An 8,185-nucleotide genomic window follows, 5' to 3' on the forward strand; every position below is an offset into this window, starting at 1 on the left:
AACCAACAAATGGACATGCAAAACAAAAACAAAAAACCCTACTTCACTGCCTTCGTAATCCGCTACCAGAACCCCCTCTCTATCTCATGAAAGCCTTTTGCTCGAACATTTAGAATTGATCTGACACCGACATTTGCATAAAAAGCAAACGTGCGTTGCTAACCAAATTGCATTTTTCATGGTACCGTATATGTGTACCTCCTGCAGTCGTGTACGTATGAATGGTTATTTTCTGAGTGAGTGAGGAAAGAGAAATTAGGATTAGGCGAGCTAGAAGGAAAACTATATCATGGTGGTTATTCGGGATAAAAGAGCCATCCCCGGACACCCAGGACATGGGCTGTCCAGCTCCGCGTTCAGCTTTAAAAAAAAAAGCCACCACACCAACTTTTTGATGAGTGCGAAAAAACTACTGAAAATCATCCATCATCCTTGTTGGAGAAAGAGAAATAGCAGCCTGTCCAGCGCTGGAAAGCTTTCTACTTATAAATATTTCAGCACAACCCCAAAGCCAGCCGACTGCCCCCAAAACCTCGCCAGGGAAATAGTACCGCAGTTATAAAGCATTAAATATAAATTATATCAGCTCCCGCCTTCTGGGGTTGTGTACGCGCTCATTTTAGAGAAATCTTTTCTTTGTTTGCAGTTCCACCCTCCAAAAAAAAGTTAATTACTCGCGATACATTTTTTCTCCGCATTTAATTAATTATGATCCATTAAATGATTAGACACTTAATCTGTAGCTGAAGGAAATCTACAACAAAAATCTTTCTTTCAAAAATATGTAATTTGCTACTACGAATCCACCTACCAAGACAGGTAATTTGAATAAATTAATATCCTTTTGATAGGTAAAATGCAATTGTAATTCTTACCGAAGGAAAGAAAATTTGCTAACTATAGACTAAGATCAAACCACAAATTCTACAGAGCTAGCTTGTTGGGTGCGACTGCTTTGATAATGCGACAATCCAGGAAGAACGGCATACATACTGCTAGTTTTTCTTTTAAAGATTTAAGGCGCGTCAACAACTGAGGTTATTGGCACCCGGAGCTTTTTTTCAGTGCACTGCCTTCCTCCGGACAGTAATCTCTTTTTAGGAGCGGGAGTGTAAGGGGCAAAGCCGAAATTTAGCTTTTTGAATATATAGGTTTCGTGACCGTAAATTATTCAATTAAGGATTCAAAATTGGCGAGGAATCGTTCAAATAAAAGTTGATGAATTGTTGTTTTTATTTGACCGATTCCTCGCCAATTTTGAATCCTTAATTTAGCTTTTCGGTTAGCCTAGGGAAACTAGCTACAGTTTTTCAGGCTGAGCTAGCTGCAATTAGGTTCTGTGCTGCCGAGATTAAAGGGCGAGGAATTATTAATTCTAAGACAGTAATTTTCTCTACGAGCTATTAGTTCCTACCAGGTCAATTCAAGGCTGGTTTGGGACTGTCTGGGAGCCCTGAAGGAAATTAGTGACCAAAATAAGGTCTTTCTGGTTTGGGTACCTGGTCATTCAGGATATAAGGGAAACGAAGCGGCAGATTTATTGGCCAGGGAAGGCTCTGCGGGAAACTTCGTTGGCCCGGAGCCCTGTTTTGGGGTTTCGAAGTGTGTTAAGACTGCGACCATTAACCTATGGGTGCAGAGTAGGTCTCAGGTGTGGTGACAGGCGAAGGAGTTTATTAGAGTATAATTCGCCGAGGCTGACTGCAGAATTAATCCGTCAAGGCCGTGGGGCTATCAGGATAATTGTAGGTCTATTAATCGGCCACTGTAGGCTCAGAAAACACATGCATCGCATGGGCCTGGCAAATGATAGCCACTGTAGGTTCTGTCAGGAAGAAGTGGAAACGGCACTGCACGTGTTGTGTCAGTGTGAGGGGCTTGTATGGCTAAGGATTTTACTTCTCGGGGAGGAAAAAAACCAAGGCCTGTGAGCTTTACCCAAGGATTAAGAGTCTGATTAAACGGACGAATCTGGAGGGCGAGCTCTAGAGTTCTGGGAGCCACAATAGATCCAAATGGGTCGCAGTGGTGTAGGCCTTGAGACCGCCCTAGCTGACACTAATCTAATCTCTTGTTACAAACACTGTTCATCACCAGACAGAAATCTGTAAGAAGATTCTAGGAAGATAAAATCTAAGGGCCAGCAGCTGGATTCGAACCCGGGATTCTATGCGTGGCAATCCAATAAGCTAACCGCATTGTCATCTACTTATTGAACAAATAATCAACTTTATCGTTTAATTATGAAGATTGTGAGACAATATTGTGTTAAAAGTTAGTTTAATCTGTAAAACCATCTAAACTTAATATTAAGTGAAAAGATGTTGGTGGTAGAGAAGTACTCTCTAGAGACAAGACAGGTGTGCGGTCTAGTGGAAATTACCCAACTTATCCAAAGTTAAGAGTTAAGAGGACAAAATTTCAACGATGGCCGCTTCTAAGTGAGCACACTTTAATTAAGTATAATTAGATGAGACGGAAGAAATGGAACCAGCTGGCAACTCATCGTCATAACAATTTATTATTATTGCTTGAATATACAAGAGCATCTTAATATTCTTTGTAGGACAATGTAAACGCACTTTCCGAACCGAATCAGTTGAAATGAAGTAATTTCTGGAACAAATTCTGTTATAAGGGACAAGAGATGAATTTCCATTTACCAAACACTGAAAAAAATCAAGTAATGTATTAAAATAATCCTTTTAATATTTATACAGATGAGAAAATCTTTCTCTTTTACTAATGGTGATTCTTAACTTCTCCTTTTTATTACAAGACTTATCAGAAGAAGTTGAAAACGAAGTTGGGAATCATTGGCTGTGATTCAAAAAATGGTTTATCATGAAAGTCATCTTAGCATGCTAGCCAGTATTCTGCGGCATTCATTAAATAATCTTCGATTACTGAAAAAGAGCTATAACGAAATCCTGCAAATATTTACAAGAAAATAGGTTTTCCAAATTCCCCTAGGGAAGCAGTCTCATGGGGTATACTTTCTAAGGGGTTCCGAAGCTAGTTCCAATCCTGTTCAGATCCTCTTCCTCAAGAAGCAATGCTCTAAGTAATCTTCCTTAGCTCAAGGAGGTAATATGATTGAGTATTTTCCCATTATTACTTCAATAGAGAGTAAAATTCCGTTTGAACTATTTTTCAACGGTCCTGCATGAAATAATGGAAAATAACGCAAAAAGTTACGTATTTGCTAAGTCCCGTTCTTGGGGCTTTGAACTTTCGGGACATGTAGGCACTTCTTAACTTCAATATGACTCAATGCATCGGCTTCAATCTTTGGGTGATTCGCTAGATCTTCCTGGGTCCTCAACAGAACTTTGAAACTCGAAAAAATGCTGAAACAAAATTCTGCCAATATTTTCACCAAGTTTCAAAACGTTTTTCGTAAGTTAGCAAGAAATAATGTTAATTGATGTTAGGATTTCCTAATTTACGAAATATATATGCTGTACACAGTAAATTCTTGTCTCTACAAACTTCCAACTTAATGTTAAGGTCATACGTCGAAGGAAAGGGAGCAAGTAAACTTCTTGATTGTGCTTTAAATCTAGCTAATGGATGAAGGGCCAAATTAAGGGCGCCTCTACTCAATCCTGAACTTGGTTTTCGTGCATTTCGTTAGAAAAACGTCGGCCTAATTATTCCATGGTACGGTTGATGGACAGAGTTTTGGTCCTTGTTAGATGGAACAGGATGAGTATTCAGAGCAAAATTCTGATAAGGATTAATAAAGATATTACTGAAACATTGATTTATCTGTCTTTCATTTATTTTTTTTCTCAAACTCTCGTTCTATCCTTCGAGAGAAAGAACATTTACCATCTAAGATCTTAAGAATAAAAGACATCTTCGATTGAATTAGAATGTCTGTGAATGAACTATGTCAATTTTCCATCAAAGTTTTTGCTTGAACTTCTAAGATCTTAGTTACATTAAGCATGATAGATGCTCTTAGAAGCCCTAAACGTTTTTGAAGGATCAAATTTTGTCTATAAGCCGTTCATAGAAAAAAATCATTATATTATTTGCAAAAATTACTTCTTGTTAATTTTTTTTTTTTTTTTTTTTTTTAATGATTTAAGGCGCGTCAACATCTAAGATTATTGGCGCCCACTTCTTGTTAATTAAATTTTAAATTAGAATTCTATAATTTTCGTTTTTTAATAATGCACATGCGCAGACCAACCTCCAGTATCATAATTTATACAAAAATTGATTCACGCAACACAATTTTACATCATTAAAGTATGATAATAAGAAGGAATGTAAAACAGTTATCAATTAAAAAGCAGACAATTTTAATCATCATAAAAAGCATGTTTAAAAGCAAAATGAAAATAACAGTTGAAATGATTACATCAAACAAAAATTGGGAATGAGTAAAAAAAAGGGTTTTAAGGGGTTATATAATTAAATAGATTAAAGTTGAACCCTATTTTAATTTTATTAAACATTAAGAAGGTTATAACCCTTTTTTTTGTACTTTTATTCCCTACAACTCTAGAGCCTTCATTTCTCCTCGCGAGGGAAATCATTTTCAGTCGTAATGTAAAATACGACATTTCAGTTCTAAACACTTTAATCACAATTTTACACCCACTGTTAAACAATTTCTTCTGGTGAAAACATTCATTATACATTTTAAACTCTTTTCACTTCTTTTATAACTTGTTTTAAAGTCTTTCTTAAACTTGGGACTATTTTTCTTTCTTCGCTTTTTATCATAATTAGTTAACACTTGGGTATTTCAACTTTGTTGAATGTTTAAAGTGAAGTTAGTTAACTATTGGTACAAGATTTGTTTTCAATTTTCAGCATATTGAAAACGCCCACATTTGTAACAAATTTTGACGCAGACATGTTGGGTCATGTTTAGTAACCAAATTAAGTATCAATAAAGGGATGATGTCAAAGTTCTTTACTACAAAATTCTTTTATTTACCATTATACTATAAAATTCAAGGCCTACAGGGAGAATGTGGTACTCTGTACCAAAATGCACCATTAGCTTTGCAGGCCTCTAACGCTTGGCTACCTTGGTGTTACTGTTATTACAATTTTTTATTTTACTTTTTCCTTTTTTTTTCACAACTACAGTATAATTCTGCAACAAGTGAAGCTGATACACACAACATGGTAATAGATACGTACATGAACAGCATGAGGTGAGAATTCACCCATTGGTAAAACTCCCAAAGAGGTACAGTTCTCTACTGTCGACTGGCACTTACTTCATTTAGAAGATCGCGTGGCCATCTGCGCTTCAACCGCCTGGGAGGATTTCCTGGTAGAGTAGTAAGTTGGGGCACTAATGGATTAGGATGTGAGGTAATTGAAGTATGGAATTTAATGCAACGGGACTCATACAGCTTCTGAAACATAAGGAACAAGGAAATCTCGGTGCAAAGTATGACTAGAAACAAAGTAAGGAGCATTAGCAATTCTACGGAGTGTTTTTGACTGGAAGAATTGGATTCTTGTAGATATTGGAAGCTTTGGCTGAGCCCCCAAAGTTCCATTCCCGTAAGTCCAGGTAGGTTTCAGTATCATTGTATAGATAAGTCGTTTATTCTGTAGTGAGAGTTTAGATCGCTTGTCTAGAAGTCTAGAGAGAAGTTTGAAGTTCTTACCGTTTGAGTCTAGTATGTGGATTCCCAGGTTAGGCGTTTGTCCATGAAGAGTCCTAGATACTGAACACCATCTGTTGTAGGAAGAGGAGTGAGGTTTAGGTAAAGGGTGGACGGATAGTTCGCCTTAGGGAGAATGTAATGTAATTACATTTGCTTTCATTAATTTTAATTCTCCATTTCTTTAAAACTATTTTTGTAAATCAGTAATGGAAATTCAGATTAATTTAAAAATGTTAAGTATACTGGCATTCTTAAAGGATATATAATAATGTTTACACTAACTTTTGCAATTATATCTAATAATAGGAATTTCAGTTTTTTTGGGGCTTTGTGTGCCAAATATTGCGAAGGGTAAAATCGTTTTCTGTATTAAATATTTCTTATTCTTATTTATTTCTTTTTATTTTTTTGACAGAAATATGAACACTGTAGATATTTGGCAATGTCTTACTGTTTAAAATAATATTTCACGAATAGTCCGCCATTACAAAAAGATCTCTGGCAATGGGCAATGAAAAAGTTAAGTGGTCACAATTTTCTAGGAATGAACACTTAAGAGGCGAAAAGTGCTGTATATAAATGTGACATAAGATAGGTCACTTAATAAATTTATGGAAAATAATATGGCCTGTTTTCGAGTTCACCATAGTTTGTGTTCTCAATCTCTCGCTATAGAATTTCTGTGGAAAAACAACGGAAAAACCACTAAATGCGAACTACGAACATACATGCTAACACTTTATACAGATGTTATACATATATATATATATATACTATTCTCTTCAAACCAGAAGGATAATAAACATTTACTGAAAAGTTGTGCCAACCTAATGGTATACTATATCACTACTACGTATATATACACTCGCACATGTATATAAATACATACACCATGTTACATTGCCAGCACTGTCTTTTTCTCCTTCTTCCTCCTAAAAAGCTTCCTTTTCTGTTTTTCCCAACCACCCCCCAAAAAAAGAAACCATCCATTTCGTACATCTCTTGTGTAACCATTATCCCTGTGGTTTTAAAGAGGAAATATTATATTTACTCTACATGTCCATTATCTTGCGCCATTCTTTGTTTTTGCTGAAGAAAAAGAAACAGTTAATGGACGAAAATTTCAACCATTTCCTTTTTTTAAATAATTTAAGGGAATTTTATTTTACTTTAGTTTAAATTTCCATGATAACAAGAGAAAAAGAGAATAAAACACTAACATGTCTTTCTCTTATAACGTATTAATAATTTTCTTATTTTTTGCAGATTAATTTACTTAATTTATTATTAAATAGATAAATAAATACACCGCATTTAACTAAATTTACATATTTCATTGGTTCTGTTCTGTTAAAGACATGTACAGCTATATAATAATTAATCACATATGTTTATCTGCTAAGATAATCGCAAAGAAACGTAAAATAAAGTAAATATTGATTAAAAGAGGTACCAAAAAATAAATTGTTTCCTTTCGATTGACTAAAGATGGCTTCATTATTGCCAATTTCTGATGCATTACGTCAATTTCGTTATAATACGATACAAAATTGATGATGACGCCAGGATTCAAGAAGCTGTAATGAATCAGACCAAATGAAGCCCACCAAACAGTAACCATCACCTTTTTTTTTTGATAATTTAGGGGCTTTGGAAAATGTCGTGCTGCTTCTCCTTTGTCAAGCCACTGACCAGAGCGTCCTGCTGTTGTCGTAGAGGATCCACTTTTCATCGCAAGCAACAATTCTGGACAGAAAAGGATTGCTGTTGTTTTGGGCAAAGAAGTGCAGCACAAATTTCATATCGCTGATTTTTTTTTTTTGGGCGGTCGTTTAATGTGTGAGGAACCCAACTTTCAAGCTTTTTCACCTTCCCAATCGTCTTGAGATTTGCTGACTTCGAGTTTCCCTGCCAATTCTCGAACAGTTGTTCTGGGATTTTCTACCACCAAAGCTCGGAGAACATCGTCATCAAGGGCAGAACTTCTTCCACGGCCGTTCTTTGTCTTCAAGGCTCAAGTCTCCCTCCCGAAATATCTGGAACCACCGTTGAACAGTGCACTCTCACTTATACTGCCTTCGCCCCAGACATTGTTGATATTTCTGGCCGTTTGGGCCCCGTTCCGGCCGAGTTTGAACTCCTAAAACAAAATTATGCGAAAATCTCGCATTGACATCTTAGTAAAGACTGAATTATTTCCAAGTAGCAAAATGTTACAGAGGTAAACAAACATTTTTGTTTGAAAGAGGAATAATAAGTGTTTACATTTATAAAAGTGAAAAGTCCAACAAACATAAACAGTTTACTATTTGGAGGGGTATTTTAAAGAAAATATAAAATCCTGCATTATTTTCCGGGCAACCCAATTCTTTTGAAATTTGAGTAAATTTGATTTTATCACCAACTAGCAGCTCCAAGTTGGAACTGTTGTCTAGAAAAAAACTCCAAAAAAATTTGACTTAGCCAGTTAATAAGATGCGGTAGATATAATAATAATAATAATAATAAAGCTCTGTTATTGAATGTTTGCGAGGGTGTAG

The 8,185-nt window shown here is 35.8% G+C and overlaps 1 long non-coding RNA gene across 1 annotated transcript; it reads left to right on the forward strand.

The window, feature by feature from the left end:
- The first annotated feature begins 595 nt into the window (after positions 1-595).
- Positions 596-4,015, forward strand: LOC141460171 (uncharacterized). The gene is made up of 3 exons (XR_012461760.1): positions 596-819; positions 2,567-2,683; positions 2,780-4,015. It is a non-coding gene; the product is annotated as an uncharacterized lncRNA (long non-coding RNA).
- Positions 4,016-8,185: the final 4,170 nt, after the last annotated feature.

Source organism: Rhodnius prolixus, unplaced genomic scaffold (assembly GCF_049639745.1).
Source record: "Rhodnius prolixus isolate KJV_2025 unplaced genomic scaffold, Rpr scaffold_6, whole genome shotgun sequence".
In the NCBI taxonomy this organism is placed as follows: domain Eukaryota; kingdom Metazoa; phylum Arthropoda; class Insecta; order Hemiptera; family Reduviidae; genus Rhodnius; species Rhodnius prolixus.